This window comes from Lygodium microphyllum, chromosome 13 (genome assembly GCF_053477565.2).
Source record: "Lygodium microphyllum isolate KBCC chromosome 13, Lygodium_microphyllum_v1.1.10, whole genome shotgun sequence".
NCBI classification, from domain to species: Eukaryota; Viridiplantae; Streptophyta; class Polypodiopsida; order Schizaeales; family Lygodiaceae; genus Lygodium; species Lygodium microphyllum.
Genome location: NC_141147.1, coordinates 146,512,036 through 146,539,308, shown reverse-complemented (window position 1 = coordinate 146,539,308; position 27,273 = coordinate 146,512,036). Strand labels below are relative to the sequence as shown.

The window sequence follows — 27,273 nt, the reverse complement described above, 5'->3', positions numbered from 1 at the left end:
GAAAAGTGACATATCTCCCCGAATTGTCCAAACCCTAGACGATCTGTGGATTACAAGCCCTTATGCAGCCGATGCAAAGAAGGCCACACTGCAAAGGACTGTCCCAGTCCAGCCCTGTAAAGGTCAATGCCACTGATAGCCAACAGAAGGTACAAGAGCTTGCCTCCAATTTGGTAGAGTTGGAAGTTGCTACTATTATGCGCACAAAGAAGAAGGAACCAGTGGTTCAGGATGAAAATAACTCTCCTGCCAAGACTGTGAAGTTCAACCTACCAATAGAGGGACAGAGTAGTATAGAACAGAATAGTATAGTATAGAGCACTGTAGCGCCACAGAGAGCTACAAAGATAGTTCGAGAGATAGGAGCGGAGGCCCAGGAGATAGAAGATATAGAAGCACTTCCAGAAACAGAAGAAGTGCCAATGCTACAATTACTAGAAGAAAAAGGAAAGATGAAAATGGATGTAGCCCCATTCCCCAGCCGGTTGGAGAAGCCTGTGGATCCCATCAAAGATTATGACTTGGTCAAAGACCTAGACACTTTTAAACCAAACTTAACATTCTGACATTTGTTGATGTTGTCTTCTAGCTGCCGAAAGAAATTTAAAAGCATCTTGACAAGAAGACGTAGACTAAGGATTTCTCCTTCAACAGCAACCAAGACCAATAAGGCCCCGGAGCCTGTAAAGGAAGTAGATGTGGCTAATCCCTTCCTAGATCCTAGAACCCCAGAGATTAGTGTATGGATAGAAGGATGCTTTATTTTAGATGCATTGATTGATGGAGGCTCATTAGTAAACATAATGACAGATGTCATAATGAAGGACTTAGGGTTGCAAGGAATTCAACCTACATAGTGGCTTATCAGATTGGCAGACCAAAGCAGAGTCAAACCGTTAGACATCCTTCCATCATATGTAAAAACAACCCTTGCAGGAAGAGACTATTGACTCACATATCTAGTGGTCAAACCAAATTCTTATGGGACCTTGTACCCTCTGCTATTGGGAAGACCTTGGCTTTTTGAAGCAAGAGCTAGGACGGATTGGTTCAAAGGAACCCTAATCCTAGACAGAGGACCCAACAAAGTGGTGTTAAAGCTGTATGGATCACAAAAAGACAATGGATCCACATCCATTGAAGTCATAACTAACTCCTCCAATGAGGTAACAGATGGTACATCAAGAGATGAAGAAGTTGTTAAGCAGATCTTTCCTACAAAAATAGAGGCATAGTCCCTAATAGTGGGCATTGTAAGCCAACTGCCACGGGATGTAAAATCCTTGTCCATGGGTGAATACCTCCTGCCTCAACTAGACTTAACTTCGGAAATCACCTCTGACAGTGAAATAGAAGCATGGATGTACTGTTCTTCCTGTTACATATGACAGTTGCAAAGACAGAGCAGAGATAATACAGTTACAAAGTAGAGACAATATAGAGGCAGAGCAGATACAGAGCCAGAGCCAGAAGCAGAGTCACAAGCTGTAATAGAAGTAGAAGCAGATGCAAAGGCAGAAAATCTGTTCTTCTCCTACAGAGCCTCTACAGAAGCACAGATAGAGCCTCCAGAGGAAGAGGTGGAAAATGATGAGGAAGAAAACGAAGCAGGTTATGAAAGTGCAGATGAAGAATTCCCTCTAACAGAGGATGATCTTGTTGATGTCCCTACAGAGACCTTAGAGGCCAAATATCTCAGGGTACTGGATGGAATGACGATGGTTCTATTTAGGTTGATCAATGGACCACAAACTATGCAGAATCTGTATAAGCAATGGATTAAAAGCATAAAAATTAAGTACACCAGTGGCTCCTGCCACCCTGATCATTCAGTCCAGAGAAAAGATGATGATGATGCCCCTTGTCAAGAGAAGCCAAAGCCCCCAGAGCCACGGCCTCTAGAAGGTCCGTGCTATGTGACATTCTTGGATGCATCTTCTGAAGATGAATCCCTAAGTCCAGAAGAAATCACTACTCACACCGAAGCAAACAAAGCTTTGATCCCCTTCCAACAACTTAAACAGACAAATGAGTCATTTGTTCAGAAGGAGGACACTGGTTCTAGTGGAACATTAGATGAGGATGCTACTCTCTTGAAAGAGTTAGACCTCTATCCAAAAGCAATCCATGGGACATTTATCCACAAAGTGGAAGGTGAAAGACAAGTAACATTCTTGGATGCTGACGGTATTGAACGTCACCTGAAAGTGGGTCTCAATCTTCCAGAAGAAAAACTAGTGGTCCTGCGAGAACTACTAAAGGAGAACTTAGATGTTTTTGCTTGGTCATATAAAGACCTAAAGGGGATTGATCCCACAGCATGCCAACATCACATTGACCTAGAGCCCGATGCCAAACCTGTAAGGCAAAGACAAAGACGGATGAATCCTAATTACTCCGCTCTGGTGAGGCCGAATTATTGAAATTTCTTGAAGCAGAGTTCATTTGTCCCGTGGCTAACAGTGAATGGGTTTTGCCCATTGTGGTAGTACCCAAGAAGAACATGAAACTCCGAATATGTGTCGACTTTTGAAAGCTCAATTTGAAGACGAAGAAGGATCATTTTCCTATCCCCTTTACAGACCAACTGTTGGACACAGTGGCAGGCCATGAGCTTTATTCCCTCTTGGATGGATTCAGTGGATATAACCAAGTCCAAATCGCAGAAGAGGACCAATCCAAAATAACCTTCACCACAGAATGGGGGACCTATGCCTACAAAGTGATGCTATTTGGGCTCTGTAATGCTCCTACCACCTTCCAATGAGTAATGATGGCTGCCTTCCAGAATCATTTGCATAATTTCATTGAGGTGTATCTTGATGACTTTTGTGTCTATAGTTTGATCTGATAGCACTGGGGACACCTAGAGCAATGTTTTGACAGATTCCGAGAGTATGGGATTTCTCTCAACCCCAACAAATGTGTCTTTGGCGTCTCCTCGTGAGTTCTTCTAGGCCATATTGTCTCTGTGCAAGGAATTGCAACAGACCTGGCAAAGATTGAAAAGATTTCCGCCTTAACAGCACCAACAAACCTCAAGCAATTGAGAGGATTTCTTGGCCATGTGGGCTATTACAGAAGATTTATTGCACATTTTGAAACTAAGGCAGCCCCTCTGCACAAGCTCCTAAGGAAAGAAGCTGATTTCCATTGGACTGATGAATGTGAAGAGGCCTTTAATACCCTAAAACAATGCTTGATCCAAGCACCTATTTTGCAGCCTCCTGATTGGACGAAGGAGTTCCATGTGCACACAGATGCATTAGTTGAAGGGCTAGATGCTGTCTTATGTCAAAAGGGCCCCTCTAAATTAGATCAACCAATATACTATGCAAGCTGAAAGATCACTGATAGGGAACAAAACTATACAGTGTGACAGAGCTTGAGTGCTTGGCAATGGTGTTTGCACTAGAGAGTTTCGACATTATCTATTGTCAACACATTTCAAGTTCTATATGGATCATGAAGCCCTATCCTTCCTGATAAACAAAGCAGATGTTAAAAGACGACTGATGAGATGGTTGCTCTTATTTCAGGAGTTCGACTTCGAAGTAGTCACTAAGCCTGGCTGTTCCCATGTCCTATAGCTGATAATCTATCACAAATCCCTCAAACAGAAGAAGAGGAACAAGATGATCTAGACCTTCCTGACGCTTCCTTGTTTCTAGTTGAAATAGTTACTCCTTGGTATGCATACATAGCCAACCTCCTAGCAACTCAACACTATCCTCCTGGCATCTCAAGCCATGAGAAAAAGAAGCTTCTGTTAGAGTCAGCCCCCTACACCTTGCTAGGCGGTGCATTGTACAAGAAAGGCAAAGATGAAGTGCTGCGAAGATGTGTTGCAGGAGATGAAATCGGCATAGTATTGAAAGCGTGCCATGACGAACCTTGTGGTGGACACTTTGCAAGAGAAGCGACAGCCAGGAAGGCTCTGTTAGCAGGATACTAGTGGCCGACCCTCCACAAGGATGCATATGATTACTGTAAGAGATGTGATGCTTGTCAAAGAATGGGGAAACCCACCAAAACAAGTGCCATGCCACTGCAACCCATTCTTTCCCTAAAGCTGTTCGAGAAGTGGGGGATTGATTTTGTGGATCCCATTGATCCACCCACCAGATGGAAGCAGAACAGATACATCTTAGTATGTACGGATTATGTCACAAAGTGGTGTGAAGCTAAAGCCTTGAAGCATGATGATGGTAATAGTGTAGCCCTATTCTTGTATGAGAATATTATCACCCATTTTGGCAGTCCCCTCGAACTGGTGAGTGACAGAGGTACTCATTTCCTTAACAAAATTATGGAGGAGCTGACGGAACTGTATAAGATCCGCCATTGCAAGTCCACTCCTTATTACCCTAGAGCCAATGGCCAAGTTGAAGTCACCAATCGCATCCTTTGCTCGATTCTGACAAGAACGATTGGTGCACATCGTCGCGACTAGAATGATCGAATTAGAGAGGCCCTCTGGGAGTACAAAACCTCCCATAAGGCAGCTACAGGACAGACCCCTTTCCAGCTAGTGTATGGTATAGAGCTGTCTTCCTTGTTGAGCTAGAATTGCCCTCTTTGCGAGTGGCAATTAAAGAACGCTTGGGAGATAATGAGTCACTACAACGCCGTCTCCTGCACTTGGAATGCTTGGATGAGATACAGTGGATGGACTTACAGTGCATGGAAACCACTCAAGTGGGATACAAGGCCTATCATGATAGCTTCATCAAGCACAAGGAGTTCAAAAAAGGTGATCTTATTCTAGCCTATGATTCAAGATTTGGCAAGTTTCATGGCAAGCTTCAATAACGGTAGATGGGCCCGTACAAGGTACTGGCCGTCAATCTTAATGGCTCTGTTTAGGTGCAGACTGTTGATGCCTCTGATGATCCTTTCCTGATCAATGGCTATTACCTGAAGAAGTACTTCCCTCCCTGGGAATCTTGACAATCATAGTCGATCTACCCCTTTCCTTTTGGGCATCGCACTATCCTTCTTGCCATACTTCTGATAGCCCTTATGATTCTCCTCATGAGGCAGTCTCGTTCTGATACCCCCTTGCAGAACCATCTCAACCCGACATTGTTCTCGTCTCGTCTGATCCAACAACAGTGGCGAGGTTGGTCCTGATATATGGTATTTCTACCATTCTCTTTCTTAAGAAAAAAAATACAAGAAAGAAAAAGAAAAGAAAAAAAAGGAAAAAGAAAACAAAAGAAAAAAAAGAGAGAGAAAAGAAAAAGCAAAAGAAAAAAAGAAAAGAAAATGAAACTCTTATGGGAGAAAAGGAAGAAATTCCTTGTCATAACAAGCCTCGTTCCAAGAAAAAGTGGAAATACCCTTGGACGAGAAGCTGACTGTGGAAAAAGTGGTAACACCCCGCAGTTCAGGATAGTTGACTCACCAGCAGAACCTCTTCAGCAAGTAATTTGAAGCCACCTCCCTTGGTGCCCTATCTTTGCAATATCAATCCGTCTGCCCATCTTAACAAACGACTCTTCTTACAAATCATTGAAGTATGAGATTTGTAGGCTGCCTCCCTGTGTATGCCCCGTCCTCAAGATCCTCATGATAACAACAACCGACATGATCTTCATCACCAACCCTTTGAGTAATGTGAGCTTTCATCCTAACAGGATGGGGATGTGAATATGGGTTGCCCTTTGTATATATCAGTGAGCGTGAAACAGAGGGTGGGGGGGAGTGACTAGTCTTTCCCTTTAAATCAAATGAGAGGTGAAGATGTGTGAACGGAGTGTTGTACGCACGGAATGGGCCTCTCAATGCACAAAGCACGATCTGTTCCTGTGCACTGCACCATAAGGCTTCCTGGCCTTCCTTCTTACACTGTATGCCGGCACATGGCGGGATGCACTGTTGCACCATCAAAAGCACACAAGGCATACAACCTCTGCACAAGTGACAGTGAGGATTACATCAATGGGTTTCAGGAAAGGGATGCCCTCTCTATCTTTCAACAAAGCGTGAGACAGAGGGTGGGCTGAGTGTGACTGGTGTTTTTTCAATCAATTATCGAGAGGTGAGGATTGAGGAACATTACGACCTTTGGAGTCAGGTACGTTCCCGTTTCCCTATGCATCCACGGGTTGGGTTTCTGCCATCAGCACAGGACATGTCACTCTATTCTATACACTGCACTGCAAGGCTCCCTGGCCTTTCTCCTTGCACCTATGCCAACCGGGTTGGACGCACTAATGCACCATCAATTGTGCACCCTGGCATACTCCCTCTGTATCATTTCTTTGTCGATTCCTAAACCGGGTGTGAGCTATGGGTTTCATCTTGATTTCCTCGAGTGACATTAGTTATGGAGCGAGTGCCTGCTCTTTCAATCCATTTGAGTGATCGTGAGTTGAGTGCAATATCCCTCGCCATCGATGAATTTCTTGTGATTCCTTCAACCAGCTACCTCCCTGGGTGTTGCCGCGTGGTCCCTGCCACACAAAGGACGTGGGATGAGTACTGTGAAGATACCTTGTTACCTCCTGCAGCCAACAACGCCTCCAGACGCAACCTTGATAGTCGACATTCCTTCTCGGCAATATGGGCCAAGTTTTTCTAACCCTACACCTTCTGTTTCTTAGTACTGGTCATGTTTTAAGTGTGGGGACGTCTGTGGTTGGTCTGACGTCGGGTACTAAGTCCTTGAAGTTTGGTTTACCCTTCCTGTTAGATGTGGGGTACTAAGTCCTTGAAGTTTGGTTTACCCTTCCTGTTAATGTCTTAAGTGTGGGGACGTGTCCCTGCGCGTCTATGTTGCATACCCCCATGCATACGCCCTGTTCTAATCATGCATCTATGTTGTGATTTCATTTTACCCTAATGGGGTCCCTTCCCCACCCTTCCGTTCTATTTCACCCTGTCCTTGGGGTTGTTTCTTGATCATTTATCCTTATTCTTGGTTTTGCACTTCTTTCATGAGAATGTACCCTACGTTCATCGAAAATCAATATAACCTTATAGCCCTGTTCGTCCCTTTGAATTGCCTATTTTTCCTTTTTGCCAACCCCTGTTCCGATAGACAATTCTCAAGTTATTAATTTTTGAAGTAATTTTCATAAATTGGACAGTTTTTCATGTGAACGCGTCATTATTGCTTCGGAACCCTGATCTGATGCACCAGCCTTGTCCTACCCATTGTCCCTGACATTTTTCATTTTTATTCCATGTCATTCCGATGCATGGTTCATACGGTATTAATTTTTGCGGGCTTTGGGGCATTTTTTGTGCCTATTTTTCACATTTTTCCATGTGAACCTGCCCTATTTTCACCATAATTCCAATATAATTTGACAGCCGTGTCCTTCCAGCCTTTCCTCCACTTTTTTTTTCCCCCCTCTTTTTTGAATGTCAGATTTTAAGTTATTAATTTTTTCGAGTGTTTTTAGATGCATTTTTTGTGTTTTTCCACGTAAACCCTTCCTAATTTCTCCTAAACTATGTTTTGATGCACTAGTACTGTGAATTCTTTTTTTTTTGACATTGTTTCTTTTTACTGCCTGCTATTTCGACGCACGATTTTTTTCATATTAATTTTCGAGTCTATTTTTAGGCCCATTTTTGGGATTTTTGCCATGTGAACGCGTCCTATCTTGATCGGAACAGTGTTTTCTCATGATAGGGTTGTCGGACACATTCTTCACTATTTTCCTTCTTTTTGCACTTCGTTCCGATGCGCGGATTTTTCGATATGAATGCCCGCATGTGTTTTCGGGTTTTTTTTTACGTTTTTCCCATGTGAACACCCTGATTTTCAACATTTTCTCCTCGTCTCTCGGCCCATTTTTCATTTTTATGGATTTTTGATCCGACAAACGGTTTGGATTTTATTAATTTTTCTTCATTTTTCCCGTTAACCATGTTTCTCACCTCATGCGTGAACGCGCCTGTTCTTGGTTTTACACGCCTTGGGATGCCCCGCAGCGTCCGTGGCTAACGCGTTCCCATCCCTGCCCATTTGACCCCGTCATTGCAAAAATTTTTTACCCCTACCCGCGCATGCGCACGGGTCGGGGATGTGTTCTTCCATTTTATTATTTCTTTTATTTTTCTTTTTTCATTATTAAAAAAAACACAAACACAACAATAGAAGAAAAATTAAATAAATAAAAATGAAAAAATATTTTTTTAAAAAAAAGAGAGAATAAAAATAACAATATCTCAAATTAAAAATTTAAAAAAATAAAATAAAAACTAAAAACAAAACAAAACCAAAATAATTAAAACACACATAATTTAAAAAAAACCAAAAGAACAGAAAGAAAACCAAGCATAAAGAAAAAACTAAGAAAAAAAAAAGAGAGAAAAAAAAAGAGAAAAACAAAAGGGAAACAAAAAAGAAGAAGAAAAGAAAGAAGCACTAAATCAAGAAAATGCATTATTTTTATTTTTTCTTTTAAAAAAAAATTTCCCTACCTGTCCGTTGCGTTTTGCGCCCCTCCCTCCCTACTCCTTCTTCCTCCATAGCCACCAGCTCCCCTTCCTCTGTCCTCCTTCCCTTCCTCCTTCCTTTCTTCTCCTTCCCTTTCTTTTTTTTCTTTCTCCTCTTTCTCCTCCTCCTTCTCTTCTCCCCCTCTACAACGTCGTGTGTCGCCGCGGTCCTCCCCTGCAGCGTTGTGTGTCGCCTCAACCCCCTGTGTCGCCCTCTAGCACTGTCGGACGCCCATTGACGACCACACCACCTGTTGGACACCGCTGCCATTGCCGCCCCTACCCTCGGACACTCGTTGTTGCGCTGTCCTTGCTATCGACCACCTCTCCTCTAGCCCCACCCGCCACCGCGACCTTTGGCCTCCGTCGTGCCGCCGCCTGGACACCTTTACTAACTGAACCTTGGTTAGTTAGGATTTGACTAACTACCTTAACTTGACTAACTAACCTAGACTCACTTAATTGACCTAACTAGCCTATACTAACTCAGCCTAACCTAATCACCCTTGACTAACCTACCTAGATCAGACTTGACTTATCCTGACTTAATTAACTTACCTAAACTAACTTGACTTAACTTGACCTTACTTTCCCAACTAACCTGATTTACATCATTTAATTGATTTAGTTAATTTCAAAAATTTATTTAAACTTAGAAAAATTACAAAAAAAATTCTAAAAATTTTCCTCTACTTTTGTAATTTTTTGAAATATTTGTAAGGTGAAAATTTAAATAAAAAATAAAAAAATACAAAATTACCAATTTGAAAATTCATTCGAAATTCCTTGAAAAATGGATAAAATTCATTTAAAATTAGTAAAAATACAGAAATAAATTCAAAAAACCCTCAAAAAATTCCACACATCCCTCTACCCTTTTTTAAAACTAATTTCTTACTTAAAAAAATATTTTCTTAAAAGGTAAAAATATTTTTTGAAGCACTAAAACCATCATAAAAATTCATTTTAAATCCTACAAACCATTTGAAAATCTTGGTTGAATTAACACAAATTGTGGGCATGTTCTATATGGCTGAAATTTAATTTTTTTCCTTCATTAAATATCCATGTGCTATATATCTTGATTTAATTATTATTATTATTATTATTAAAAAACAACAAAAAATAAAAACAAGTAAACTAAACCAAACAATAAATATAAACCAACAATATAAAATAAAGAAAAATTAAAAATAAAATAAAAATCAACAAATATACTAAGGAGTTTTATTTGTTTTGTTCAGTCAGTGGTCTTTGATTTTGTTTGATTGGATTCATTGCTCTTGGGGGACTCCTCCGTGCACCTTCAGGCCATTGTATATATACTCCTACCAAGCATTTATTTTTTGAGATTTATTTATTTTCATTACCCCCTTAACAATAATTAGTTTTTCAAATAAACTTTATTCACCCACATTTTTCACGAGCATTCGTGCTAAACACACAATTTAATAAATTTAAAAATCAACCAGTCGTTCACTTTGCATGCGCTACGTGTGCTTCAGAGGCACCTTAACTGTTAATAAAAATGAACTAGCCATCACGAAGAAGTACGTGTTGGCAAAAAAGTGTTCCACATCATTGTTGATTTTTAATTAAGGAATTTGCATTTAGAGACCCAGTCTGGGAATCATAGTCCAAGTTGCGCTAAAGCACCATTTCACCATAATAATTTGTAATTTAAATTTTAAGAAGGAACCGCTGTTTTCTTATTAAGGTTTATAACCTAATAAAATGTCACCCATTGTTAATAATTTCTTAAAATAAACCCTTCATCAACATACTTCCCCTTCACTGCACTTTTTTCCCCCTTTTTAATAAACACGCTTCGTGGGATGGGCGCGTAAAAGTCTTTTAGTTGACACTGATGGTCCAGGTTATGGTCAAGTCTTGATGTACATTTTTCCGATAGTCTGATTTGTCTATGTGTTACAATTACGGATGTGGTGTGAAGTTCTTTTTTTCTTTTCTGATACGGGGATTTGGGTGCCTGATTGTTGCATCGCACAAAGTTTTCGGTCGCATATGTGTCGAGGTCATGCCGAATTTTTTCTTAAATGTGTATTGTCTAGGGTGGTACATGGGTTAGTTATGTCTATGTCTATATGAGTGTCCTTCTTTTTGGCTTGATTTCTTTTTGATAGCCCTTTGGTTGTTTTGCAGGCATTGTTTGTGACTGTCTACGTTGTGGTGTGTGCGTTTTCCATCTGAATGGTGCCTCACGCTCCTCCTCTTATCTAGTATGTCCTACTGGTTAGTAGGGATTACTCTTCCCTACTCACTTCTGAGCCTATAGCGAAAGCAGGCCTTGCGACTTTCGTGGATGCTTCCTTCCCCTTGATTCCAAAAGATCCATCCATGTGTGATGAGTTCCTTGCCTCATACAGCAAGAAGTCGGGACTGGTCCATGGTACTTCCATGCCACTAACACCCCGAGGGTTAGGGAGGCTCTGTCTCTTCCCTACAAAGGAGAGCCCTTTGTTACAGCTAGATAGCTATTCTCTAACGATGAGATTTTCAAGCTGTTACAAAAGCAGACCAAGAAAATTATGGATGTCAAGAAAGTGATCAACACTTCAGGAGTCTCTTTTTCCATGATCACTAATCCTGTGTGGAAGTTGGTCTGCTAGTTTCTCCAAGATAGGTTTATGCCTGCAAAAACACCATCCCATTACTTGTCCAAAGAGCTCTTTACAGCTTCGAGGATGGTGTTAAAAGGAGTAGCTATTGATTGGAGCACTTACCTACTCACAAAGATGGATCAACATTTCGTCAAAGTAACCAGGGGCAATGTCACAAATGTTACCTATGGATCCTACCTGTATGCTTTCTTAAAATACTCAGTTTTAAAGAAGGGTGTGCTACCACCTCCTCCATCTGATCCAGTACCTCCCCCTCCACCTTCAGAAGAGTTAGAACCTATTGATATAGAGGATCTGAATTCTCCTCCTCCCCTGGTCATTCAGCAAAAGCGCTTGAAGCGGGTGGCAGATAAAGCTCCTTCAGTTCTTCCTTCAGTTACAATTCCTGTTACATCTGGCAGTGACCTTCCTGCTTATCTCACATGTAAGAACCTGTTCAATGAACATAGAGAGGGTTCCTTAGACATATCAGTCCCTTCACTGAATAGTTTAGTGTTGGGAGATGCCATTCCATTCCTCTATAAAGACATCGAGAGTTCAATTGAACTTTCAGTGACAGCCTGTGTTCAACAGCTGTATGCTTTTTTTTAATGAAGAACTGATGCAGTCCAAAGACCAGTTGTATAAGGCAACATCATAATTAGCCTCTGCTAAAGACACACTGGCAGATCTGTTTAAGCAGATGGAGCAACAAACCCAAATGATTGAGACCTAAAGAGAAGAGATATCTTCTTTGAAGATTGAGTTAACAGAAGCTCAATCCGAGGTCACTAAAATCTCAGAGGAGAAAGAGAGGATGTCCAAAGAAGCGCAAGAGTTTCACACTCTCTTAGATGTAAAACTTTCAACCTTACAGGCTGTTACTGACACAGTGGAATCACAAGCTTTCCAAATCAAGTAGTTGCAAGACCAACTGACGTAGTCACGGTCTGTTCCTCCAAGCCCCAATGTTCCTATGATCCCTCTTCTCTCAAAGCAGGACTTTAGCAGTTGTCTAGAGACAGGCTACCTTGTGTCCTTTATTCCAAGATAAAGTGGAACAATTGCAGTCCAGGATGGATCTGCTATGGTCTACATTTGAGCATTTCCAGGAGTATGTTCCTTCGGACCATTCTTTCTTTATCCACTATCAATTGCAGAAGTTGGCCTTTTACATGAAGCTTTCAACGATGGATCTTCCTCTTCTAGAGGATGGTTGGAGTGGGGCAAGTCGCTTGAGTTGTTGACAGAAGTGGTCCGTCTGGTGTTTGAAGATTCTATGACGACGAATACCATGTTGCTGTCATATATGTATCTACGGGGAGATCTGTTGATTCCAAATAAAGTAGATATGGCCTGGTATGTGGGAGACGTGGTTTTACAAGCTATTTTATATGTCAACTATTTGGAGTTGCGAATAGATGACATGTTCCAGAGTTACTCCTCAAAAGTGGCTACTTGCCCTGATAATTCTTGGCACTCAATGATTGATTCTGTGGTCTTGAATCAACGTCAGAACACAGCTTCTACCTATGTACATAGCACTAACCAACTGAGGGTGGATCTCTTAGCTCACCTTTCCAAAAACCATCCACTTGATTCAACCTTTTTTTATGCCTATCAGAGAAGATCTATCTTAGGTCCATCTATTCCTAGCCTGTTGTATTATCAACAAATGGCTCACTGTTATGATATCTATCTTTCTCTCTATCAAACCACTTCAATAGCAATATTACCCCTTCTTTTCCAACCTCAATCTTTTCCTCAAATTCCAATATTTACATATTTTTCTTTTATCGAAGATAGAGTTTTTTTCCCTTCTCCACCATGCCCTTCTCCATCTATCCATGTACCTTCTACCTTTTCTATTTATTAATTAACACATTTCCTAACTGATTCCCTAAAATTTTCAGCCACTCATTCTTTAACTTATTCCTCCTTTTATGATTTTGCCTACCCATCTGTTCATCCTCTTTTACTTATTTCACTTCCATCTCTTGCCAGTTCTATCTCTCAACCCCCTCAGTTGGTTAGTGAATATGAAGGGTTTGATCAACAGATTCCCAGAAGAAGAGGATGGAGCTGGACTGATTCTCTTATGAGACCCTAGATAAACTAGCCAATAATTCCCAGAGATTGGACAACTGCCAATCAAGCATACCAAAACTACCTTCATTTTGCTCATCAATATTCACAATCTCTAGATCCTTTGGTGAGATTGACAGCTCATTTTTCTTGGTATCTAGCATACATGCATAGGCATTCCCATAATGATCAAAAGGCCATTCCAAAACTTTATATGAATGTCAATGTAAACATTGACTCCCACCAGTTGGATATTCTGTATTTTCATGCCCTATGTCTCCCTAGCAAATACCTTGTTTTGCTAGAAAGTATGTGCTGCCTGTAGTTCTTTCAAAATCCTCCAAAGACATTTGTAGATGAATCCTTCTCCATGGATCGTTTTCGAAACCACCAAGCCTTCAAAAGGGATCATCTTCATTGATGCCTTTGCAATGTATCTTGGATGATTCTTAATGATATATATCTCTTTTTGGAAGTGTCATTCAGATGGTTGTGTTAGTGTTTGTGTGTGTGTTGTAATAATTATATGTGATGAGTTCGTGCTGATTGAGAATAATTTGTTTGAGAGCTCTTTTCAAGCTATTGATGGTGGATGAAAAGCCTATGGTGGAAAGCTAAAGAGAACCTCTCATAACCTTTACAAATTTGTTATAATTTTTTAAATGATTAATCAGAAGAGTTAATGAATTATGAAAGTTTTTCTTTAGTAGTATTTTCTATCAGATACAGGTGATAAGTTGGGGTTGTGGGTAAGCAAGATTATTGAAGATCTGATAGAAGATAAAATCGAGCTCTTTAATGAACTTATATTCTTCTTTTCCTTAGGTCATGAGGATGCTTTCTTTCTAAGCGTGGTGATATGTTGAGAGTGGAAAAAGACTGAATTTTTGACTGATTTTTGTTGTTTTTGAGGTCTGAATGATTGATTTCTGATGGATTTAGAGTGATGTATGGTTGTTAATGGAAGTATTTGAGAGTTTTTTGCATGATATTGATTATGTTTTGGAAGTTCATGATGATTCTCAGTGAAGATATGAAGCTCTGTGATGTTCTGGTAGGTTCTGTTGAGCTTTTGATTAGTTATATATACCTTCTGTATAGCTTTTGTTTTGTTTTGATTTTCTTCTGTATGAAGCATGGATTGATGATTGATGAAGATTGAGATCTTTTGAAAGATTATTAAATAGTTTTTGATAGTATGGAATGATTTGAGTATGATTTATGAGGCTTTGATGACCTTCTGTAGACCCTCTGTAGAGCCTCTGTCTCTACTCTGTCTCTGTACTATAACTGTATTGTAGCTGCTCTAGTGGTGTACTATAACTGTTCTGTAGACCTTCTGTAAGTGTTTTGTAGAATGTATGTGTGACTTTGGGAAAGTTTTCTAACCTTTGGAAATAATGAATCTAAGTTCAAAAGAGCTAAAACAAGTGGAAGAAGTAGCTGCTGAAGATTGAAGAGAAGACTAAGTGACAGTGATAGTAGTGAGCTGTGAAAAGACACTTTAGTGGCTCTGGTGACTCTTCATATTAGACATACCTCTTGGGAGGTGCATCCATGACCTAAGAAGGATTTTTGTGAGTGATTATTGAGTATTTTAGTGAGGAGATGATGTACTATTGAGAGAGAGAGAGAGAGAGAGAGAGAGTCAGACATAGTCAATTATTTCAAAATAGTGTAACTGTATATGAGAGATTGAGAGAGAGAACTATGATGAAGGGGGCTTTCACTCAACCGCCAAGACCCACGGATCGCTTATTGTTTCAAGCGTTCCAAGCCGAGCACTAATGGCTATCTCTCACATAACCGATGCACAATGCCTACCTTACGGGTGTAGTGAGCTTACCTCCGTACCGTTCGAGTTACCTCCTCTTCCGCGCACTCCGGTAGCTCCATGATCCAAGTGCAAGCTTCAAGCAAGCTCCATCCTCAAGCTCCATGCTCCAAGCTCCATTGCTGCGAGCAAGACAAGAGAAGAGAAGAGAAGAGAAGAAGAGAGGAGAAGCTGGAGAGCTTCTCCTCCTCGATCCCTCACCCTCACACACTCACTCCCTCACACTCTCACACTCCCTCTCTCAAGCACAAGCTCAAGTAAGCAAGAAGAAGAAGAAGAAGAAGAAGAAGAAGAGAGCTACTTTTGGCCACACACAAGAATGAGCTTCTCATTCACTTTTCAACTTTATATACAAAACCCTAAATCCCTTTTGGGCGGTCATCCCCTTTTTTCCTTTTTTACATGGCCGGCCGTAGCCTAGGCCGTTTTTCCCCTTGTCCTTCTATCTTCCTAGCTTCCTTTCCACCGCCCGTCTACATTTACAAATTGCACGGGTGAGAGCCCGGCGCTCCTTGAATTAAACCATGATGCGCTTGCACTCTTTACAAAAGTTTTGACTTTGCATTGTTCCTTGTGCACCTTTCTCCCTTATTTAGGACTCTTCTCCTTGTGTGTCTTTGTCTTCCATTTCTCTTTGCCTTGGCCTTTGTCTTTGTCTTCTGCTTTAGCTTTTTCGGATTTTCCACCTTCGTTTGTTTGAGGGTTAACATTACCCCCTCCTAGACGAGGGCCAGTCCCATGGCACTCACCGTTTAGGTAGCAGGCTGTAGCATGCACTGAAGACGTGGGTGACAAGGACGTCTATGGTTTTTGTGGAGGAGTGTTGGTGGTGGTGTGGAAGAAGGTCCTAAGGGACCTGTTGGTGGCCAAGGTGGCTGGTGAAAGGTTGTTGGAGTTGGTGGTAGGGCTATTCTGTGTTGGGGATTGCATTGATGGCCACCACAAGTGTTGGTTTGTTGGGGATTCTGCTCATGACGATTCTTTGCGGGCTTGTCGGATGGTAAGGGATAAGAATTCAGAGTTGGGTGTTGATGAGAGTGAACGAAACTTTCATTGGAGTCTTCAACACCTGCAAGTGAAAACCTCTCATGTGGTCTCTCCCTAAGGGTAGTGCTATTCTTCTCTATTGTGCACAAGACATGATGCAATTAGTTTGGGAGACAGGTCCTCTAAGCAAGCTGAGAGTATTGTCCTGCACTTGAGGACCCAAACTGTGTATATACTTCGGTGCAGGTATTATGTGAGTGCTTGTGCATACTTAGATATTACTTAGTTAGAAGACAGTCGGCCTGGTGCATTGTATAGCAATGGGTCAGTGAAGCAAGGGGCTAAGTTGATGGAAGATTTTATCGATGAAGACAGGGAGTACACTTGAAGATTGCTTGAGACATCATTATGGTCTTGTCAAGGCCATGTAGCGTAATTGAGCTCCTTGATGTCTAGCTCTTGGTAGCTAGTGACTACTTGTAGTGCTTGAAAAGTATGGTGTACTTTTCCATTGTCTTTCATGCCTTGCTTACCACTGTTGATTGTAATGGCATTGAGATAAGTGCAAAAGAATTGTGCAAGTGGTTCAGGGTGACAGGTCTAACCATAGGCGAGGCGAGCTCCCGAGGTATATCCTACCCTTGATGTGCTCTGAACAATTGTGGGGGATGTACAAAGGGCTAGGGGATTAGGAACGGAGCGAGTAGACCAAGGTCACTGGACGTACCTAATTTGAGGACCCCTAGGTGCAGTGCTGTGATTGTGTGTGTGTTTTTCTTTTTATTTTATTTTATTTTATTTTATTTTTATTTTTTCTTTTTGTTTTGTTTTTTTTTTGTGGTGGAAAAAATGAATACAATCAATGCCATACTTTGAGGCTGTTAGCCTTTCATTTGGATTTGAGAAATGTTGGGATCCAAAGGCAATGAAGAATGGATATTACAAAGATGATTGTGTCACCAGCCTTGATGCTAGAGGAACTATTGTTGAGATGAAGAGATACACTTGAGATTTTGCAAACCTCTTTGTAACATGTGAGACATCGAACAATTGAGATAGCACTTGGGTTGAGCTATGCATGGACAAGGATAGAGCATCTTGCGAATTGAATCATGGATAATGAAGAGACGTTTGCCCTTGTTGAGAGCGTGGTTCCTGCCCAAACATAGATTTTGGCCAAGAAGGAGGGGGTAATCAACGATTATGCTTTGGCAATGCTCAGTTGTAATATGTATTTTTTTTGCAGAGGTGTCCTTGGGTTCTCATCCAATGGTGTTTCCGTCATGGCTTTGGTTTCCTGGTATTCCTGTCACTTCCTCCATAATGGTTCTTTGTGGGGTTGGTGGTCTTGTGGTGACTTGGATATTAAACGCCTCTAGACCTTGACTTGTGTCATTCTACATCCACTTGTCACTTCGTGAGAGTATATTCTTGCTTGCGTTAAGTACACTGAACCCATGCAATCATGTTAAATAATTTTTTCAAAATGCCATGATACCTATCCCATTACTTGTTAAGGTCGCACAAACCCCCATTGACGTTGCCAGGTGTTGCACGTTTCTTTGAGTCTCGACTTTCTTTACTCGAGGATTCTTTGGCCTTCGTCCGGGATGGTGTGGCTTAGGGCCTCGCTTCTTGGCATACCTCTTGAGGGTGGGCACATAGCGCTCCGGTGGAGGGGCACGTGCCACATGCTCCCATCGTCTGTGAAGAGCGTCTTTGCATGTCAGATGTCCATGGTTCTCCATGTGTTCTGTCTGGAAGCCTGCAAGATGCAATCCAAGGGTTAGACCTTGATACAGGATACAATTGTTCGCATGGAAGGGATTTTAGTGTGGTTTATCAAGCGCATATGATAAGAAGGGGAGGGGTAAGGCATGCAGTGTTTGATGCAGAGGGATGGCCCCCATGACAATGTTCGTTTTGCCTCTAGCCATTAGCAGATATTGGCTTATGCTAAGTTGTGTGGACTGGTTGTCATGGAGTGGGATAGGGCACATCCTTGGAAGGATAGACCAAAAAGGGAAGAAGGTGTATAGAAAGGGACTGCACCCTGTCTACATCATCAATGTTGTTGGTCAAGGCTTCCTATGGTGGTAATGTGGGTTGCATGCCCTTCACTTGGAGGTGGGGATGGTCACACGACTTTTAAATGTGTGATCAGAGGAGGACTTAAGGAACTTAGCCTGTCAGACCCAACTCTTGTCCCTGCGCTTGTCCATCATTGCTTGTGTGTGTTGCTATTGTTTATACAAGGTGACACAAGAATCAGTGTTTATTTATATACATATTTATGAATCCATGTCACTTCACGAGGATAAGAACCAATTGTAGAACTCGGGATTGTACTGGAGCGTGGCACACGCATCTAGCACTCGTGGTAGCTTACTCAGCACCAATAGATATTTTGCCACATCGAGCAGCATGGACCCTTGTCGGAGTCTACTGGCAACATGTAACTCCTCCTCAGTGAGAACCTTATCAAGTAGAGGGCTCTCTAGGCTAGTTCCAGCTAAGTCCGCACCCCGAATGTCATTCAGCACCACTCGAAGGGATGTTGGTGCCACATAGGTTGGTTGGGTCTCTTTGAGACCGCCATTTGGCCAATCGCTCCTCTGAGACTATCATGATTTGAGCTCCTAGTTCAGCCATTGCAACGGGGTTTTCACACCAACGCTGCTCAAATTGACTTCGGCCCTTTGAGAATCACTTTAGTTGCTCTATGTCTACGAGATTCGGTCGGCAAAGCACTTCATTGAACGTGACAGTTAAGTGCAGTTTGTTAGCCTCCTCGTCAGAGATGAGTTGCATGCGTTCATGTAAGAGCTTGTTATAGTGCTCGTCAAGATGTTCTTGCTCCTTCCAAGATAAGGGGAATGGCAAGTATTCTTCAAGCTGCTCCTTAGGGCATGGCCCATGTCTGCAAGGACGTAGATATGTGCGAACACTTTGAGCTTAGCATCCAACTCACTTAAGCATTCTGCGACACTTCTATGTTCAGCGAGGGCTTGCTCGGTTGCCATCTCATGCAAGGTTCTAGGAGTTTGCTTGGGCTTTAGCATAGCTGGGGGCTCAGGCCTAGATGAGCAAGATTGGTCAACGCTAGGATTTCTTATGCTCTTGGGGTTCTCACGTTTCTCTTGAGGTTTTGCTGCTATTTTGTCATGGTTATTCTCAGATGTGACTGGTATGACCTTGTCACCCTGTTGTGACAGCGTTGTATCCACTCTTAATTGATCAATGTAAGTTCTATTGTAAGTGGATAGAGTGTTGCAAGCAACTGTTGATGGCAACGGTTGCTTTGGTTTTTCAGAGCACACGGATGTGTCTGAGGGTTCATCGCTATTAGGAGAGGCATTAATAGGTTCGTTGGTGGATGGACTCGATGCTTTATTCATCGGCTCTCCGACGCTCTTCGTCTCAATGCTCTTGGGGTCCACAACCACCTGTAGCTGCTGTTGTTTTCGATGTTTTCTCCTCTTTTTCTTGGTCAGTGAAGGTGCATCTCTCAATGACTCAGGACCCTGGACTAGGTCAACTGTTGATGTGCTTGGTTGGGCCTCAACATTATCTTTCTTTAGTGTGTCTTTAAGGGACATGGCCTTGGCCTGCTGAATAGCCTCACTAGGTTGAGAGAGCACAACTACCTCCCTTTTCGAAGAGTCTAGCTCTTCAGCCAACTCCCTTGAGTTTAACTCCATTAGCCTAGGCTTTAGGCACTTTGAAAGTGCTGGAGTTGTCGAGGAAGTTGGTTACTCTAGGGTCCAATTTGGAGGACCCGTCACGGCACGCGTTTTCTCTCCAGCCTACTTGGGGAAGGTGCGGAGGGGACATGCACACTTTGGAGGACTGTTTATAAAAGCCATGCACACTTTGGAGGACTGTTTATAGCCAAATTTTGAGCTACGTGCTCTAAATTTTAGCCCAGTGATGGATCTGTGATGTGCCTTCAGCTCTACGTAGCCTTTGGGGTTAATCTTGGGGTTTAGATGTCTCAAAATTTGTGTTCTAGATACCTGTCTCATTTTCAAGAGTCCGATTATCAAAATCGGACATCCGATTTTGGGTTGGTCCGATTGGCTCAGTGGTCAGATTTTGGTCACGTCTAATTCTGGGAGTCGGATCGAAAAAGTGCTACGATCCTACGAATCGGATCGGACAGGGTGGTCCGATTCTAGTAGTCGGACCGGACTGGTCTGATTCTGAACTGGTCTGATTCTGGGACTCGGATGGCCTGGTCCAATTCTGGTCTGATTCTGTGACTGGTTCGATTTTGAGACTCGGATGACCTGGTCTGATTTTGGGACTCGGACGGCCTGGTCCGATTCTGAGTGGTCTGATTATGGACTGGTCCGATCCTGGGTGGCCTGATTCTGGGACTCGGATGACCTGGTTTGATGGCGTGAACGGCGGCCCGTGAGTTGTGCGCGATGTCTCTAGGTCAACGTCTACTCCACCAAATCATCCAGCACCTTCCAAATAGATACAAAATACTACCAAGAAGTGCCAGACATGCCTGGAATCACTATGGTGCTCGAATCGAGCTGCACTCCAAGGATCTGTGCCCCTATTTTCCTATTTCAGCCTGTTATACAGCAATAGAAAATCCTATTGTTTGCTTCTTTTTTCTTTGTTTTTTCCTACCCTAAATGTATACAAATCACAAGCAGTCATCTACACTAATCCAACATGCTTTTCCAAATCCAAAAAACCAAAAACCTACTTGCTAAGGAGATCGAATACCTCTTCAAACTCCCTCGCTTCCTACATATCTACTTCAAGCACCGGTTCGGGGAAAACCCTACTCCAATGCTCGATTTGAAGCGCGCAAGCACTCAAGGCTTGAATCCGTTGGTCCCGGCAACAGAACCAAAATAAAGGGAGCTTTCACTCAACCTCCAAGACCCACGGACCGCTTATTGTTTCAAGTGTTCCAAGCCGAGCACTAATGGCTACCTCTCACATAACCGACGCGCAATGCCTACCTTATGGGTGTAGTGAGCTTACCTCCGTGCTGTTCGAGTTACCTCCTCTTCCACGCACTCCGGTAGCTCCACGATCCAAGTGCAAGCTTCAAGCAAGCTCCATCCTCAAGCTCCATTGCTGCGAGCAAGACAAGAGAAGAGAAGAGAAGAGAAGAAGAGAGGAGAAGATGGAGAGCTTCTCCTCCTCGATCCCTTACTCTCACACACTCACTCCCTCACACTCTCACACTCCCTCTCTCAAGCACAAGCTCAAGCAAGCAAGAAGAAGAAGAAGAAGAAGAAGAAGAATAATAATAATAATAAGAGAGCTACTTTTGGCCACACACAAGAATGAGCTTCTCATTCACTTTTCAACTTTATATACAAAACCCTAAATCCCTTTTGGGCGGTCATTCCCTTTTCCCCTTTTTTACATGGCCGGCCATAGCCTAGGCCCTTTTTCCCCTTGTCCTTCTATCTTCCTAGCTTCCTTTCCACCGCTCGTCATTTACAAATTGCACGTGAGAGCCCGGCACTCCTTGAATTAAACCATGATGCGCTTGCACTCTTTTACAAAAGTTTTGACTTGCACTTTTCCTTGTGCGCCTTTCTCCCTTATTTAGGACTCTTCTCTTTGCGTGTCTTTGTCTTCCATTTCTCTTTGCCTTGGCCTTTGTCTTTGTCTTCTGCTTTAGCTTTTCCCGATTTTCCACCTTCATTCGTTTGAGGGTTAACATATGAATATATTGAAGATGAATACTATGTGATTGATCTCCATTCAAAGGTGGTGTATCCCTTTATGTTCTTTGTTATATTGAAGAATTCTATGAAGATGTTGAAGATTATGGTTTGATTCTATCAAATCCGTGGGAGATATCTACTATGATGCTGTGTGAAGAGTTGCTGTTTTCTTTGTTTTGATGATCAAAAGAATGAAATAAAAGCTTGTGATGTTACAAGATAGATTTTCTTGCAAGAGAATTCCCTTTTCCTTGGTGTTCCTCTTGGGGCTCCACAGAGCGAGAGAGAGAGAGAGAGAGAGAGAGAGAGAGAGAGAGAGAGAGAGAGAGAGAGAGAGAAAAGAAAGAAAGAAAGAAAGTTATATTAACGTCTTCTAAAGACCAAAACTGGCCTATGAGACAAACTGTGATACAACTGATGAGGTCCAGCTATCCAAAATAAAAGTGATGAATGAAAAGCTAAAAATTGGAAACTGAAAATACGGTGTTGTGAGTGTGATAAGTGTCGTGTATGTGTATGTGCGTATGTAGCTCTGGTACTCCAAATAATGGCTACAAAAGGGGAACAAATGTCGGCTGTGATAGGGGAACAACTGTCAGCTGTGATAAAGTGGTGTGATGTGTATATGTAACAGATGCAGGGAGATATATTATCCTGGGATGTAGTAGCAGTCGTCGAAGTCGCTAATAGCAGGTGATCCCTCTTGGATACAGGATGTGGTACATCGGCGGTGGAGAAAGAGCAAATTAGAGATCTGAGATCCAATGTGTCGAGTGTCATTGGATCTCAGTCTGCTATCGATGTAGATTAAGAATCCTTCGGATCTCCTGTCGGTGTGGCTGTGGGGTCCGAAACCCACGGATCCTCGTGCAACGTCAGGTACGCTGGTCCTCAGCCTGCTCTAGTGTGAGCTCGGAGGTTTGACTGGAGGCTGGTACAGTAGCTCTCACTCTGTCTGTCTGAAAGAACTGTGTAATAGTCGTCTGGGTGGGCCCCTCTCTGACTAGGACCCACTGTGTGCTCTGCTCTCTGATGTGCCATGCCTTGTTGAGATGACAAGCTCAACACATGTGGACATTGATGATGGACCGCCTGGTTAGATGGGTCCACACGTCTACACTTAGCACGTCGGTGGTCATTATGACTCTCACATGGCCACTGACTCACTACGTATTATATTCAGGTTGTTACACCTATTTATAGCTGGCATAGTTATAGCGCCAGTCGACTAGTGTAGTCGGTTATGCATTGTTTGACTTAGTAGGCCACTTTCCTTTTTATCTTGTATCTTATCTATACTTTGTGTACATTGTGAAGGGTGTGGAAGAAGAAGAAGAAATCAGCAAGAAAACGTTTTGGCCTCCATCTCTCTTCTTGTCTCTTGAGTGAGCTTCTCCTTGTGCATTCTGTGTGTGTTTGGCGCAGCATCTTGAGCAATCCCTTCCACCACGCGATTCTTGACATGGTATCAGAGCCGCACCACTGAGAGAGGCTGATTTCGAAGGTTGAAGCAAAGGGGAAGAAGCAAGGTTCGAGCAAGCAAGCCACGGGTAAGAAGCTCTCCCATCCTTCCACTCTTTCTCTTGGATAGTGCCTGTGGAGGCACCGGAAGCAGGGCAGAGCAAAAATCTCAGATTGCAGTGAGATTTGGTGTGCGCAAAGAGCACTGTATATTCTGTAGATAAACCATTTACGGCTTTCCCGCAGTTATTTTGGGCATTTGAGGCTGTTTTAGGGCCCGTTTTAGAGCCGCAAGTTGCGGACAGCAGTTTCAGGGTACGGTGTGACTTCAGCTGTGTCAACCGACAGTGAGTGCGCAGGTTACAGATTTCAGATCTGTAAGATTAAAGGTGTTTACCAGTGAGTAAACACGAGGTTTATCTGCAAACAGGTTGCAGATTGCATGTTTTGTTGAGCAGACAGTGAAAAAGGCTGTCTAGTGTATTGCTGTGCACTACAGGTCGAGGATTGCAGAAGATTTGCTTGTTGTTTGGTATTATTCTTGTGATAATGGTAGAGAACAGTGGAAGCCCCATCATTGAGAAGCTTGACAAGAACAAATACCCTTCATGGAAGTTCCGTGTCACGAACTTTCTTATTGGAAAAGGCCTCTACGAGTTCGTTTCAGGTGAAGAAAAGGAGCCGGAGGTGAGTGATCCTCCAACTGCAGAAGAGATAAAGGCACGAAAGGAATGGAATGCAAAAGACAAGAAGGTCATGTATTGGTTGTCTGCAGTAATTGACAATAATATGTTGGGACACATTAGAAATGCAGAGAATGCATATGCAGCTTGGACCATACTTGAAAGTATGTTTTCTGTAAATACAAAGGCACGAAAGATTCAACTCAAGCAAGAGTTGAATACATTGAAGAAAGGGAAGATGTCTATCAATGAGTATGCATTGAAGGTAAGGAGCATTGCAGATGCATTGGCAGCGATTGATGCAATGCCCGATGATGATGATTTGGTGTCATCTACCTTGGGTGGACTTAACAATGAAAAGGCTTGGAAGTCTTTTGTAACTTCCGTATATGTCAGAAAGCCATTTCCAGATTTTGATGAGTTGGTCTCTCTAATGATCATTGAAGAAATCAACATGCAGAGTGAGACATCTGAAAGAAGTGGTGAACAAGTCCAGGCTTTCTACTCCAGTTCAGGAAGGGGACGTGGTAGGTTCTCTTCAAGAGGCCGTGGTACAGGACGTGGTAGTGATAACCAACAAAATAGATTGAATCAGCAATTTGGCGATATGCAAGTTTCAGGAGGTCGTGGTAACTTTAGAGGCAGGGGGAGCTTTAGAGGAAGAGGTGGATGGCAGAACAGAGGTTCTAACAACTCTGGTATTGTGTGCCACTACTGTGGCAAAACAGGTCATATTGAAGCCCAATGTTATGCCAAGAAAGATGATATTCGGAGTGGTAAGTTGCAGCAAGGAAACTATGCATCGTCTTCACGACAGAATGAAGACAAAAATGAACGTTTGTTTGTTATGCAGCATATGCTGAATGCTGTTGCAGGAAAGGGAACACATGAAGATGTTTGGTATGTCGATTCAGGTGCATCCAATCATATGACCAGCCATGCAGAATGGTTTGGAGAGATGCAGGAGTTGCAGAATGCAGGTTATGTGCAGATGGGTGATGACTCATGCCACCCAATTTCACACATTGGAAAAGTTCCCTTGTCCTTGCATGATGGTAAGACAAAGAGTCTTTCAGATGTATTACATGTGCCATCTATTACAAAGAATTTGGTGTCAGTCGGTCAAATGGTAGAGCAAGGGCTGCAAGTCAGATTTAATGCAAAGGGCTGCTTTGTAGAAGACTTCAATGACAAGTGCAGGTTGGTAGCAAAGGGAAGTAGAGTTGGACGTATGTTCACTCTAGATGCCGGAATTCCTACTATGAATGCTTCTATGTATGCCAAAGGAAAAGGTGTTGTTGCAGACATTGAAATTTGGCACAAACGCATTGGACATGCAAATGTACAAAGGCTGAAACTAATGCAGTCCAAAGGGTTGGTTACAGGTTTGCCTACATTTAGAGTTGCAGAATTTCAAAAGGTATGTGAAGCATGTCAGTTTGGTAAGCAGGCAAGGCAACCTTTTTCACATGATAGAGATGTAAGCAGAAATATTCTTAATGTTGTACATATAGACATTTGGGGGCCTACACAAAATGTATCTCTTGGAGGCAGTTCATACTTTGTCACATTCATTGATGATTGTTCTAGAAAGCTGTGGGTATATTTTATGAAGGAAAAGAGTGAAGCATTTGAGCACTTTAGAACTTTCAAGGCTGCAGTTGAAAGAGAAACAGGCTTGAAAGTAAAGTGCCTGAGGTCACATGGAGGGGGAGAGTACCTCTCAAATGAGTTCAGTGATTTTCTGAAGTCTCATGGGATAAAGAGACAGTTCACATGCAGGCAGGTATACCCCACTATAAAACGGGGTTGCAGAAAGGAAAAACAGGCATATTGCAGAAGTTGCATGCGCCTTGATGGCTGAAAAGAATATGCCTAAGCATTTTTGGTCTGAGGCTGTTCATACTACTGTTTATATTATGAACAGAACTCCCACAGCTGCAGTTCATGGTATGACCCCCGAAGAATGTTTTACAGGTAAGAAGTCTGATATTTCACACTTGAAAGTATTTGGCTGCATTGCGTATGTTCATGTGCCAGATGAGTTGCGGAAAAAACTGGATCCAAAGGTTGAAAAGTGTGTCTTTATTGGATACTCTTTAGAGCAGAAAGGGTATCACTGTTACAACCCTGTCACATGTGAGTTCAGAGTGAGCAGGGATGTCATCTTTGATGAAATGAGCAGCTGGTATGCATCTAGTGGTGATGCATTGGATGTTGATGATGATCATGACACTCATGTGCAGGCTGAAAAGCAAGAATCACGGACTCTTAGTGGACCAGAGACATCATCTAGTAGTCCTTGGTCTGGGAGACTAAGGAGTACCTCTACATCTTCAAGTGCATCTAGTAGCACTACAGGTAAAGACAAAGGAAAGAATAAAGTGTCAGAAGGCATTGATGCAGTTCTTGATGGAGACTCCAGTGGCTCAGAGAGCTTAGATGATGAGCTTGGCATTCCTTTAGTGAGAACTCCAGGTGTGCAGAGAGCACGGGCTGATGCAAAGACTCCATTGAGTGATCCAGTGGTACGCAGGTCTAGCAGCCTATTAAAAGATTTGGTTTTGAAGGTTATGCAGCTCACCATTATGCTTATATGGTGAAACTAGTTGAGGATGTTGAGCCTACATGTTTTGAGAAGGCTGTTGGTCATGCTCATTAGGATGCAGCAATGGATGAGGAGATGGCTGCATTAGAGGCTAATAAGACTTGGGATCTAGTATCATTGCCGAAGGGAAAGAAAGCTATTGGATGTAAGTGGGTTTATAAGATTAAGCACAATGCAGATGGTTCTATTAGCAGGTACAAAGCTAGGCTGGTTGCAAAAGGCTATGCCCAGACATATGGCATAGATTATGATGAAACCTTCAGTCCAGTTGCTAGAATGGCAACTGTCAGATGTGTGATTGCTTTGGCAGCAGCCAAAGGTTGGAGGTTGCAGCAAATGGATGCAAAGAATGCCTTCTTGCATGGTGATTTGCAGGAAGAAGTGTATATGGATCAGCCAGCAGGTTATGAAGATTTAGAGCATCACACATATGTGTGCAAATTGAAGAAGGCACTCTATGGGCTCAAGCAAGCACCTAGAGCATGGTCTGACAAGATTAGAGAGTATCTTGTCAATATTGGTTTTTATGTTTCTGATGCTGATCACTCACTTTATGTGAGAAAAGGAGATGCAGGTTTGGTCATCATAGTCATCTATGTTGATGACTTGATTATTACAGGTGATAGTGATAGTGGGATTGCTGAAGTCAAGGGTTGTTTGAAGATGAAGTTTGAGATGAAGGATCTAGGTGAGCTAAGGTACTTCCTTGGCATTGAGGTGGTCAGATGTGATGATGGTATATGGCTGTCCCAAAGACACTATGGCTTGGATATGTTGTCCAAGTATGGTATGACAGCATGCAAACCACTTTCAGTCCCGTTGGAGCAGAATGTAA

General features: G+C 42.4%; 1 pseudogene; it reads right to left on the bottom strand.

Moving 5' to 3' along the window:
- Positions 1-1,309: 1,309 nt before the first annotated feature.
- The window catches only part of LOC148027317 (uncharacterized), a 31,387-nt pseudogene continuing 5,423 nt past the window's right edge, over positions 1,310-27,273 (bottom strand).